General features: G+C 33.6%; 1 pseudogene; it reads right to left on the bottom strand.

Annotated features, from left to right (window-relative positions):
* Nucleotides 1–4,293: 4,293 nt before the first annotated feature.
* Nucleotides 4,294–10,080, bottom strand: LOC147480352 (uncharacterized; annotated as a pseudogene).
* Between the last annotated feature and the right edge of the window lie 931 nt (nucleotides 10,081–11,011).

The following is an 11,011-nucleotide window of genomic DNA, read 5'->3' as shown; positions in this document are numbered from 1 at the left end:
AAAACATGTCACTTTTGCAATGAAAGGAGCAAAGGTTTGTTGCTAAGAAGTTCTATGACTAAAGGCCAAGATTCAAGGAGAAAAAATATTTTTAAAGCCCGACCAAAGCTGAAAAGTCAAAGTCAACGCGGGCAGAAATAGAGCATAAAAGTCAACAGAACTTCCGCAGGCCATATCTTTGGACTCATACCTCGGAATTGGGCCTATTATATGTCAAAACGACCGGCTCGGAAAGAGCTTTCTAATGGTCCATGACTTTACCCAATCAGAGGAGCAAAAGTAGACAAAAAGGCTATTGTAGTAATTTTCAATAGAGAATCTCTTTTTATACATATGTAATTAGGTTTTGGGCTTGATTTCATGGCCTAAAACATGGCTCCAAAGCCCATGCAAAATTGTAGACCTAGCCCTCTCCTATATAAAGAGGACTAAGGCCAAACTCTTAGAACCACCTAGGAACTTAGTTATTAATTCATAGACTTAGTTAATTATTCAAGTACTTAGTTTTTAATATAGTTTTCAATTCTTAGACTCTCTTCCATTAGATTAATAAAGCCAAGTTATTGTTCTTCATTATGTCTTCTTCTTATTTCTCTATTAATGATAGTCTGATGAATCTGAGCTAAACCTCTATTAGAGGGATTTGATGAAGCTTTGATGAAGACTTTATGTGTTAGTTAGAATTATTGCTTAATTAAGAGTTTCACTCTAGTAAGTTAGTTTATTCACCATGAGAATGGGTTAAACTTCCTCACATGCTAATTATTAGTTGGTAGAGATTGCCATGAATAATTAGGGATCAAATACTTAATCTTTATTGGTTAGGATTGCAATAATCTACACTAGCATATTAGGAATCGATCAAAGTGGAATCAAATCCCCCTAATTCTTTCTCCATATTCACACCTTAGTATTTAATTGTCATAGTATAAGTTAAAATATCTTAATTAGCTCAATCACCATATTAGTATAATTACAATCCATTACTCTCATTAGTTTTGTTAGAATCTATTAAACTAGTGAAACTTACGTCTAAGAAACTAAGAGTAGAACGAATTCTCTACTCCACATATTGCATGATAAACGAGAGTAGAACTTTGATCATCTAGTGCTAAATCCTTTTGGTTTTACTTATTCCTAGCATAATTAGTTAAGAGTAGGTAAAACTATTGTTTTTAAGTTTATCACATACATAATTAGAAGACTTTGGGCGCAAGTTTATACATGAACAAAAAGTTCTTAACAAATAATACTCTGACCAAGGACACGACTATGGGCCAAAGTTTCGCCTTTCGTAAATTACATACATAATTATAAGACTTTAAGCTTTTGTGAATGAAGTCGACGTCATCAATTACACGGTGGCTCGGGGAAGCAAAACTAGGAAATGACCACGAGAATTCAAAAGAAGTACTCAGTCATTGTTCTTAAATCAGATCATGCGAAGAAGGTTATAAAGCTGAGAACTTAATTTGCAGAAGTTTACAAGCCGATCAAGTTCATTATTCAAAAAAGAACTTATTCAGTGGCTATGTCAGATATCCAATTGCCTTATTTTTTGTCTGTAAATTTTTTTTTTGTTTTACTGCATAATTACTTGAACCAAAAAACTAATGCAATATTTTTCCTCAGAATTCTTGGAGTATCTAACTTCATAATACAAATTATAATAAGTGAGATATATTTGAAATGCCGAATTATAAATGATGATTTTCACATAACCGGACTTACTAAGAAGAAACAAAGCATCTAAAAAAAATTCATATATGGAGTTCACAATTGGAATTCATGTGATATCCCATTACAGTGTGAATGTCACTATATTATTTCCAAAGTGCAACAATGCTCCCAAATTGCAGCATGCTATCATATTATCAATTTTCAAATGCTTAAAATGATTGCTTATTATTCACCACATATTTTTGAGTCATTAAGAACAATCTATTGCAACAAATGGCCCACATCAATTACCAGGTTGCATCTTATTTGTTTAATTTGATGTTATATGCCCATTGCCAAATTTTAGATCAACCTATTTGTCGCTCTTTTATTAATAATTAAGTAAATGCTATGGATATTTCTCTACTCATAGATAACTCCACATTAATACGCATAAAATATTTTTCAAAATATTTAAAAAAATATCATAACGGCACCCGCTTTGTAGGATGGATTCAAAACTAGTAAAATTCTTAATGCCTACAAAACCAAATACCAATGGCAGCAAGGTCTTGCATGTTTTTATGTCTAAAGAACACAAGTTTGGGAGCTGTGCCAGGCCGGCCCTCCCATTTTGAGGAGAGGGTAAAGGCCTAGATATGAAAGCATGAGGGCGGCCCTCAACCAACCCTCAAAGGCCCACATTAAGGCCCTCACAATTTCTCAATGTAATTTTATTTATATTTTATTAAAAAGTAATTGTATAAATAGAAAAATAAAAAATATGTTTTTACGTAAGTTAGTGCCTTATGTAGGCTCCTCCAACGTTACATGAAAAATCTAGTTCAAAGTAATAAATTGTTCCATTGTCGGGATATAAACCCGAGTTACTTCTCTATGTATAAGCAAAAATAAAATATAAATCAAAGTGATGTGATATGATATTTGGTATATGGTAATGAAGCTAGTTTTTAATCAACTTCAACTAATCAAACACAAATTATTCTATAACCTACAACACCACGTCATATTTTTGGTCTCATATACATTTCTTATTGATTCATGGAATACATCAGCACATAGAACCTAAGAACAAAACTTTTGAATTTTATTATCTTACATATTTTAGCCAAATTATTAATTAAGTACATTAACCAAAGTCGAGATTGAGAAAACCTATTATTTAAACGTGATAATTAATTTGTCGCGTATCAATTTAAACAAGATTATCTTGTAAATAAAGAGTTTAATAGAGTAATCAAACCCAACCCTCTAGCCTAGCCCTCTTTCCCAAACCCGCCCTCAATTATCTAAATAGAAGGCCGAGGTGAGGGTTAAGGCTTCACAATTTTAGTATTGGTCCTCATAGGCCTGCCTCTCACTACATAAGAAGGCCAAGCCCGACCCAGCCCGTTTAACACTCGGGCCTATTTGCAATTTGATTGAACAATAAGTACAATTTTTAAACATGAGCGATTGCACCATATATGAAGTTTTGGAATATAATCACCATATATAATCACCATATATTTTTTAAAGAAAATATTAAAATAACCAAAGCAAGTAGATGTGATCGTGGGGCAATTTCTAGTATAAAATATATAAAGTAATATAAATAACATAAACATTGAGAGCACGCATGCAATCACAATTTAACTTGACTATGCTATGATTAGGAGGTAACCATTTGCATTGAATAATTGGCTTTCTCTTATACTTGAAGGAAATGCCTAACCTGTGTGCAAGAACTCTCAATGAAATAGAATCAGCAATATCATTAACATTGACCTCCAAGTAATGACATATTTCAGCTATCAAAAGTTTACTAAGATCAGAGGCTGTCATAGACACATCATTAAACCGTCTACTGTTCCTTTCCCTCCATATATAACCAACCAATTACTGCACAAATGAAAGCCTTATAAACTTCAACAGGAGGAGATTTCCTTTTACATAAGTTTAAGATGTTACACCATTCTCAAATGGAGTGGTGAACCGTGGCAGTGAGACCTAGTGCCTTCTTAACCTGAAACCAGACAATCTTGGAGTAGTTTCAGTCAAAATAAAGATGTTTAGAGTTCTCAGAGCTATTGTTACATATGTAACAAGGCCTTCGGAGTAGTTTCAGTCAAAATAAAGATGTTTAGAGTTCTCAAAGCTATTGTTACATATCGAAGAGTTGAAGACTTTCTTATATACCAATCAATTTTGGGTGGGCATGCTTCCTGAGAATAACCGCTAAGCATTAAAAAGAATACTTCGGCATCACTAATCTTCCCCAAACTAGTCCATACCCGTTATTAACTGGACTTCTAGTTCTTTTAAGACTATCATATGCTGACTTAGTAGAAAATTCCCTTAAAGCAGTCTGAGTCCAAATAATCTTGTCCTCATGTAGAAGATTAAAGATATCAATGCTTAGAATGCTATTCTTGAGAACTCCTGCAGGTAAAGGGCGTACAACATAGTTCCACCTTCCATTATATCAATAAGCTCACTAACTCTGGCATTCTCACGGAAAGAGAATAGAGTACTTGCTTCACTGTTTTTAAACAATGGTGCATTCATATACCATATATCATGCATAGATAAATTTGATTCCCACACGCATGCTACGATCACCTTATGCAGATATTATAAAAACAGATATTCTTGATAATCTACTCAGGGCAGTCAATGACTTTGAGCAACATGACTTCCAATATTTCATAATAGTCAACACTTTATGTACACACATCAGAGATGCAGAAAAATGTGCAACAGCCTGCTTAAAGGCGCCAAGCCTTTAACAATGTTGTAAATACAACGACAATTTATGGAAAACAAATTTTCCATTTATGATACATGACCAGTTGCAAATAACAGAAACACTCTCATTACCGAATTCTTTTTAGATCTCTCTTCTAATATGGCAACTGGTAAAGAGTCTAAGTAAGTCAATTAGACAGACTCCTGACGAGGAGTTGACGAGATGCAGGTGCAGGTGCAGGCGCCCGGTGCTACTGTAAATTGAAGACCTCCTCTTTGCCCCGGTCGAAGTCCAGACTGAATCAGGAATGCAACTTCTGTAGCTGCCAATCTTGCTGCTTCCTGGTTTTATGAAAATAGCACTCATAAGCAAAATACTATAAAAGGAATCCCTACACTCATTTACCATTCATATGTGACGTCTCACTAACTATATTCCACTTCAGCAGAATATGACAATCAAGAGTAAGTTGCACGAATAAATTGTACTGTGAAAACTAAAGAGGAACACACTTGAAAAGGCTCAACACCTTAACAGGATACATATCATCTTTTTCAAATAATAATTTTATAAATTGGTACCAAGTTAATGTTCCATGTTTACAGCGCGAATATCATTTATTACTCAGAAACTTAAAAAGTTTATAGTAACAGAGGGACTCTATATATATATAACATACAGTCCTTCTCTTAAAAGTAGCTACTTAAAAGTAACTACTTAAGTTAACTTTAAAATAAGTACGTAAATAAAACTTTACCTACAAAATGAATTTAAACCTATTTTTTTGTGGATATGATATACTCAATATTAAAATCATCTCTACAAAATTTCAGCTCATTTGGAAACCTCTAACATTGGGAAAATACAATTACAAAAATTCAACATTTCTAGACCGTTAGATTTCTTTTTAAAGATAACAACAATTTTTATCTATGTTAAAGATTTCCGAATAAGTTGAAATTTAGTGGAGATACAAAAAAATTAGGGTTGAATTCATTTTCTAGGTGAAGTTTTACTTACGTACTTATTTTAAGTTAACCTAAGTAGCTACTTTTTAAAGAATTACTATATATATAGAGAAAGAGAGAGCTGATCTTAGAAGTACATACTTATTTTAACTTAAAATAAGTAATCAAATAAAACTTCACTTAGAAAATGAATTCAACCCTAAATTTTTATGGGTATGACCTACTCACAATAAAGATCATCTCCACAAAATTTCATATTATTTGGAAACCTCTAACCTAAGCAAAAGATGATTGCAAAAACTCGACATTTCTGGACCGTTGGATTTCTTTTTAAAGATGACAGCAATTATTAGCTAGGTTAGAGGTTTCCAAATAAGCTCAAATTTTGTAGAGATGATCTTTATAGTGTAGGTAATACCCACAAAAAATTAGAGTTGAATTCATTTTTAGGTGATGTTTTTTTTTACGATACTTATTTTAATTTAAAATAAGTATGTACTTCTAAGATCGGATTGTATATATATATATGATCCTTCTCTTAAAGTAGCTATTTAAGTTAACTTTAAAAATAAGTACGTGAAGTAAAAACTTCACCTACAAAATGAATTTAAATCTATTTTTTGTGGATATAATATATTCAATATTAAGATTATCTCTACAAAATTTCAATTCATTTGAAAACCTCTAACATTGGCAAAAACAATTACAAAAATTCAACATTTCCGACCGTTAAATTTCTTTTTAAAGATGACAACAATTTTTATCTATATTAGAGGTTTCCAAATGAACCCAAATTTTGGGAAGATAATCATTATGGTGAGTGCTTCATAACCACAAAAATTAGGTTTGAATTCATTTTGTAGGTGAAGTTTTACATAATGCATTTATTTTAAGTTAACTTAAGTAGCTACTTTTAGAGAATTATCAGATATATATATATATATATATATATATATATATATATATCACATGAAATTAAGATCATTTTACCAACTAAGTACAATGTTTAAACCGAATCCACTTTATACTTTCGATCATTAGGCATAGTGCAACAACAAGACACAGCTGTTATCATTTAAACATCCAAAAAAGAGAGATTTATATACATAATAGTGATAATACTAACAGGTATTATTGATGGAAGGACATGAAGATAAAAGTAAAGAGAGTATGGAAAACAAGAATACAAAAGCTAGTTCTAAGGAACATAGCATACTCACTCTCATGCAACTTCTGGACCAACTAAACAACTAGTATCATGACCAGGTGAGTACCTAAAGAGTAGACCCTTAGGAGCACACTGGATCTAATTTTCAAAGACATACACGTCTACACTACTCTGACGCAATAAGAGATTTACTAACCTGTCTCTGCCTTCGTCTTTGTAAGATACTAATTGCCCAGGCCATAATGTAGCATGGCAAAAGAAACCCAGCAGCCCGTAACAGAAACAGCTGTTCAGCATCAAGGAGTCACATATTACAATCATAAAATGTAATTTAAACAAAGAATAGAATGGTAAAGATGTTTTCCATCAACTCACAAAAGAAAAATGTTGATCGTGCGCCCTCCTCCCCATCACCATCAGCATTAGTGATATTCAATGCATGCCTTAACAGCAGAAGTGCCATTAACTGCAGAACAAGTAAGATGAACCCCAACTAATTTCAAAGACCAGACCACAAGACAAGAATAATAAACACAAGCGAAATAGCATTATTTTGAACTCATATAATTCCTAAATTATTATGTAAAACAAAATTATAAACTTTCCTTAGGCATCAATGAACTAGTTCTGCTGCCAAACAATTAGTTCTCGGGGCATTTTATAAACCGATAAACTGATGATGTCTAAATTCTTTACATAATTTACTATGAGTATAACTGTCACTTTATCAGCACGCTTTTCCATCACAATATTTTTAATATTCTATATTCCTTCTAATTAAAATACCTAACAAAGTCGAGATTCAGCCCGTAAAACCTTTTTATTCTTTTTTTTAGTGTCTGAAATATTATAACATAGCAATACTTTACAATTAGGGCAGGCGGAGCGACAAAAGCAGCTCCACTGGCATTATTTAGCTTCATACTCATCATAGTCGGGCCTCCATAAAAATGGCTCCGCTGCTGCCATTGCCAAGAGTCGAGGATCATGCAAATCAGGGGAGTGCCAGAGATTGTCCAACCCTCACTGCAAAATGTGAATATAATAATAATACAATTGAACATCGATTACTAAATTTCCATCGCGGATGCCTTACAGCCTAAAAAGAGATAGTACTGAACCCACCCCCCCTCAAAGAAAGTACTGGTCGGCACAAAAAAAACAACTGACTAAATTGTTTAAGCTGGTCTAGCACAGCAATCCTTAATGTTGAACACCCATTACTACACCACAATAGTCTCCCACTTGCATGGAAAACACTTTCCTTGCTGAGGTTATATACCCCCCACCCCCTCCCCGTGCCCAAAAAAACAGATAGGTAGAGATAGATATCACAGTATGGAGAGGAAACAGAAAGAGAAAGATAAGGAGGGGTGAAAGAAATAACTAGTCGTAAATTATAAGACACCCACATCCAACACTAACGATTGAATGAATTTCATATAAAAAGAAAATCCCTGGTCAATATAGGAGCCAAAGTGCACTTCTCTCAATTCTTATTGGTAAGAAAATAAAATTGAATAATGAAAGCATGCTAAAAGTTAAAAACCTACCTGATATCAATGGCGGTGGCATCCTGAGATGAAGGGGTGGAGCAGTGTAACCAGGCTGAATAATGCGGCTGTTTGACACAGCAAAAATTAAAATGGAAATCAGATCAGATGAAAGTACAATGCAATCATTATACAACCATGAGTACAGGAGGGCCATATGTACTCATGTCCTACAATATTATACTTACGACTCAAAAGGGGTAACATGTGAAGAAATCACTGCCTGACTTCTTTTTATAAAAGCTCAACTATTGCATAAAAACGTCAATTGAAAACAAAACAATCTGGCAAACCCATTTATCCTGAAAGTTCAAAATGAGACTAAAAGCTTTGGAGTGATATCTATTTGTCAATATGGTATTAATCATCAAATGATGGACCATCCCCACCAAATCCTTGTTCAATTAATCAATAAAATGGCACTTACAGAAACCATGTCAAGAAATTAAATAAAAACAAACACACAACTCTCCTCTAATTTAATAATATTATAGTACTACAATAGGATGTGCAGTGTAAAATGGACAAAGTAGCACGAGATATACTCTCTAAAAGTGGGTCCTACATATATTATGTCAAAAGTCGCGGAACAAACATACAACTCCTATCATACAAATATTACAATAAGAGATACAGTAAGATGTGCAATATGAAGGATATAAAAAGAAGCTCAGAATAAGTTCCACTTCCTTTTGTTGTCTCTTCTTTGTATTTTCGTTTTAAATTCCTTACGATTGGTTGGAGTGGAGACAAACTTAGAAAGTCTCTTGCCATAAAGTAGCTCAGAATGCTGCAGGATTCCAATGTATTGTGTCCAAGATCAGAGCGAGCGTGCCAGAGGATGATGTTTAACATGAGTCCCAAAACAAAACTAATGCTTCGAATCAGCTTTCTAGCATTATTTCTTGAGATACTAGTAAGATAGGTATGGTTTGCAATAAACGGTTTTCTTAAAAATTAAGTTACTTATCCAAAGCAACCAGAAACCTCATTAAAACAAGAGCAAAGGATAGACAATTTACCACCAGCAACTCTCTTCCTCATTTTAAAAATCTTATGAACTCCTTTTTAATTAACAACCAAAACAGGCTCATGTACATTCTCTGGACAATAAACCCATATACAAGAACAGTAACTCAAACTAGCCAAAAATAAAGTTGATTTCAGACATGCCGAGAGATGCATGTACCTCATGGCAGATTTCACAAGTTGTATCACCTTTCTCATTGCACCAGCTGAACACACTTTCTGTGAGCAAACTGTATAACTCAAAATACACACATATTAGCATATATACATATTAATACAAGAAAGGAGAAGGATTGTTAAAGGAGGTAAAAAAAAAAAAACTCCATACTTCCAAAGATAGTGTAAACTATTTCGAAGTTACCACATATATATACTAAAAGTGAGCATCGATTTGCATAGATACATGTGCAGCACATGAACAGGAACATGCATAGACAATTCACAATGTAGTCAAAATAAAAAGAAGAGATTTAAACAAAGGTGGTACACTGACTTCTTGAGCCATACAATTCAAACTCTTGAAAAAAGTTGGAAGAAAGCGGTAAGAATCTTCAGTAAATACATAACATACAAATCAAATCATTTGAAAAAAGCAACTAAACAACTTCAATCCATAGCATATAATCTGATGGAATCCATAACATTATATACCGATGCCTCAACAAAGAATTGCTATTGAAGGATTATTTGATGATTCTATCACAAAAGCGGTATCCCTCCTTCCCATAATGATAAATATTTCTTACTTTGCTAGAATTCCATACTTTTACCTCATCACGATGATGACAAATTTTCTCTTATAACTCCTTTAGCACAGCATGATGGGTTAGGAGGGGTGGTGTGATCTATAACAAGAAAGATGAATATAACCAGCACCAGAAGGAAGGCACTACTTTCTTTTAAACTTGTTTCAATGGTCTTAATGCCTTTATCAGGTTCACTTCTTCTTCTCATTCAATCTTCTTTTCTTTTTGTATCGTTTTGTTCAAAATTACTCGAGAAAAACCATACTCACAATAGTGTACAACTAGGCTGTTCACAACTGTGTCAAATCATAATCTTGTACAGTTGTACGCGACACCAGCTATGTCTTATAGTATTAGTTCTACCTCATTGTGAGGTTTTTTTTTTTATCATAATGAGATCATGTGTGAGAATGTAACATTGGCAATTAGCCAAAACTATAATTAATAAGTAAAAGTGGGTATATGTTTGATGAAATTTTGCGTTGGTCGGATTATTAGGCAAGATGATATTCCGAAAAATGGAGATAATGGTTACTTAATTTTGCAACTTGAATCAATTTCTTGTGATATAAATTCTTGTGCACACAAAACAGTGTTCTGACACGTGTTGTGTACCCTTACGGCCTTACCTGCCAAAAGGTCTTGGGCTCGAGTCTTGCATCTTGTGGAGATTTCATGTTGGATTTTTCTGGTCGTCCATAGGTGCCTACTCTTCAGGTTGAGCAATAAGTTTAGTACACTAAATAGCAATAGATTTAAGATTTAACACTATTTTTCGTACACTTAGACTTAGTTGTTTAATGGGTCATTTCCAAATGTAGTAATGTTGAGATCACTCAGAAAGTCAGAAGAGATAGGTGTTTCCATGAGGCCGGGTAGGTGGATTCCTTCTTTTTTTTTGCACACAAGTAGAGATTTTATTAGAACCTAAAAAGAGTTACATAGAGGTGAGTTTGTTACATGCCATTAAAACTAGGAGTTACAAACCAGACTAATCAAATCGGTGGTAGGTTCTCAAAGGACTCTCTAGAGAGGTGATAAAACTTGGTCTAGTAGAGCTCCATAAAGAAACTCCACTGATTAGTGAAATGCCCTTCTTTGCAGCTGAATCTGCTCCAAAATTTGCCTCCCTTAAAATG

Source organism: Coptis chinensis, chromosome 8, assembly GCF_015680905.1.
Source record: "Coptis chinensis isolate HL-2020 chromosome 8, ASM1568090v1, whole genome shotgun sequence".
Taxonomy (NCBI): domain Eukaryota; kingdom Viridiplantae; phylum Streptophyta; class Magnoliopsida; order Ranunculales; family Ranunculaceae; genus Coptis; species Coptis chinensis.
This window is presented reverse-complemented; position numbering and strand designations above follow the sequence as displayed.